The following is a 3,356-nucleotide window of genomic DNA, read 5'->3' as shown; positions in this document are numbered from 1 at the left end:
AGCCGCGAAAGGGAGGAGAGAAGTTCCAGCCTGCAAAAACCTCTCAAGCCCGCCCCCTGCACCCACTTTGCTCCTCCCCGCCCACCGCCTTCTGCTCAGCCTCCCCGGGCGCGTCCCTTCCCCGGCACCTACTGGGAGTCCGAGTAGGGCTGCAGCAGCCGCGAACCTGCCCCAGCCGGCGGCTCGCGAGGGCACCGCGGGGACTTTTACCGCGGCACCGCGGCCACTCTGGCTAATTTCCAGTTAATTCTTTCTCCAGGCTCGCTTCCAGCCGAGCCGGACTCCCAGCCTCGCCAAGCACCTCCCCTAAATGGCCTGATTTTTTCTCCGCAAGAGTAATCACCGCCCACCCGTTCTCTTCTCCGACCCCCTGCGGCGCCTTTCTTCCTGTTCCCACTACTCAGTGGGGCGGGACGCCAGCGGTTAGGATCTGACCTCTGTTTCCTCGGACTTTTCAAGCACGCGAGTGGGAAAGCAAGGAAAAGGCGGTTAACTTTTACTCAGCTGGAAATCATTTTTTTTAAAGGTTTTAATGTTGAATTTTGAAAGCTTTAGAAGCTTTATAGAATATTTAAATCTCTCTTCTGATTAGAAGTTATTCATAAAATTAAAATAACTGAAAAAATAAAGTTAAATTTTAAAAAGTCATTCATAAGATTACCTTCCGTTGAACTTCACTCTGCCCCCGGGGCGTGGCAAAGGCAAGCACGGACATAATGTAACGTTTAGTAAAGATCACCTATGGGCTTCCAAACCTGTAATCCCAAGCAACTTGCTTCCTCACTCTGTCCCCTCATGTTCAAAGTCCAAAATGGAATTGGAGGAGATTATACTGGATCAGTTCATTACACAATCGGCTTAATATGTTTTTTACAGGGACATTGAGGGCAGTGTTTTAGGAAGGCATTGTTAGTCTAACTTCAATATCTAAATTAGGGATATTTTTAAGGTTCCTCATACCCACAAAAATATTTAGGATCTAGCATCCATGGTTTTATCTAAAACTATTTAAGGATTTATGTTTTCAATCTATGTTACTTCTCTCCTGGTAATACTTCTCACACATTTACCACCTGCTGTGTAGTACACTTCCTTCTTTTCTTTCTTTTTTTGTCCCAATTTTACCTCCTTCAGGTTTTAAGGGGCAGGACTAGCTGTCTAAGATTTGATAGACAAGTCCGTGTTCTACCAAAAAAGGAAGTAGGACTTAACCAGTTTGCCCTAGGAAGCAGAAATTAATCACAAACCTGAGAACAATGCCTGTATAAGGCTATCGGTAGTGTACTGAGAAATCTAGCATCAGAAGATAGTAGCGCTTCATTTTCAGGTCTGTATCTTCTGAAAATTGTATTAATTTACTTAATTAATACTTTAGTAAAGTACTCTGGAACCTGGCGGTAACACTAACTGGAATAGGACAGACTTTGAGATGAGTCTATTCTGAATTCTCACTACAGGAGTTTAGTAATTTTAATTTATTATGAGGTGATACAGCCCAAACCATAACATTACAGAAAAAGGTACAGAGAGCTATTATTAAATAATTTGATCTACAGATTTCCAGTTGAGCAGTTCTAAGATGTTTTTGAAAAGAATGGAACACCTGACTCATCTGTTGCTCTAAGTATAAGATGTATTCAAACTTAACTAATCAATGAATAAATCCTGAATTCCTTCTATCAATAAATCATGAACAATTATTGCCTGTTATATATATGACAATGTCTGTAGTACAACATTTGCACTCGACAGTAACAAATTTAATTCAAAAGACATTTATGAAGTAAATACAAGGCACTTGGCTTGATGCTAAAATCTGAAACTAAGATAAATAACATCAAATAATTTTGCTCAAAGAGTTATAATCTAGTAAACATGAAGCACACACCCCCCCCTCCAAAAAAATATGGAGGCCACCAAACTTGAGGAAGAAAAAATTTCAAATGAGAAATGAGAATGATAGTTGGGGTAGGAACTAGGGCAGTAAAGAATTTATACTTTCTATTCATCTTTGTTATAAGCTCTTAGATGAATACAGAAGAGAAAGACTTTTTATCCAGCTTGTTTTACTTTGGGTAAAGGGAGGGATTCAGACTTTGAACCCTTCTCCTCACCATCATTTTAAGTCTATAATAAAATCTTTCAGGAAAACTCGACTCAAGCTTTAGGCCAAGTAATTCCCTAGCAAATATTAAAACAGTTTAAAAGGTCAGTGATATGGGGTGGGAGAGCAAACGTCATTCAGCAGAGTGGTTGGCACAACAAAGAAAAGGGGGATCAGATCAGAAAGGTCTAGAAGAATAAAGCATTTGCAGCCTAGCAGTTCTTGCCTTTTAAAAAACCCGCAAAGGAGAAATATCAGAAAGGATTTCCATTACCACAAGGCTTTCTGCAAGTGGGAGGGGATCAGGTGCCCATCATTTCTTGTAATTATCTTAGATCTTTGTTTTTTTTCTAAATACACACAAAAAAGTGCCCCTATAACCTGAAACTAGGGGTGCATATCCTTCTTGAAGATTTGTGTAAACAAGCATGAGAACTTAAGATTAAGGGAACCAAAAAGTGAAATAAAAATAAAGCAACCTTCTAAACATACAAATTTTTTAAACGTTTTATTTATTTATTTCACAGAACAAGCAAGTACAAGCAAGGGGAGTGGGAGAAGGAGAAGAAGATTCCCCGTTGAGCAGGGAGCCCGATGTGGGGCTCCATCCCAGGACCCTGGGATCATGACCTGAGCCAAAGGCAGACACTTAATTGACCGAGCCACCAGGTGCCCCTAAACATACAAAATTTATTTTAGAATGATAATGAGCTTTTTAGGGCGCCTGGGTGGCTCAGTTAGTTAAGCAGTTAAGCTCTTGCCTTTGGCTTAGGTCATGATCCCAGGATCCTGGGATTGAGCCCCACATCAGGCTTCTTGCTCAGCGGGGAGTCTGTTTCTCCCTCTCCCTCTGCCCCTCCCTCTGCTTGTGTTCTCTCTCTCATTCTCTCAAAAAGTAAATAAAATCTTAAAAATATATATAATATGCTTTTTAAAAGGATACTAGATTGCTTATCTCTCCCAACAATCCTATAGCAGAGTTCTTATTTTTCCTATTTTATGTATATGCACTCTGAGATCCAAAGCAATTTGGAAGCTTTACCAACTTCTAAAATAAACTGTGAGCCTAATACCTACAAGAGGTAAAAGAAGCCACAATGAGAGTAACAGGACTAAAATATAATAAGACTCATGAAACTAGCCAGCAAAATATGACAAAGCTATAGGATAGACAAGTAGATCAAAAGAACAGAATAGAGTCCAGAAATAAAATTACACTTAATTGGTCAATTGATTCCCAACAAGGTGACAA

The sequence above is a fragment of the Lontra canadensis genome, unplaced genomic scaffold (assembly GCF_010015895.1).
Source record: "Lontra canadensis isolate GAN:19392208 unplaced genomic scaffold, GSC_riverotter_1.0 scaffold9, whole genome shotgun sequence".
NCBI classification, from domain to species: Eukaryota; Metazoa; Chordata; class Mammalia; order Carnivora; family Mustelidae; genus Lontra; species Lontra canadensis.
The sequence above is the reverse complement of the archived record's forward strand: the minus strand, read 5'-3'. Positions refer to the sequence as shown.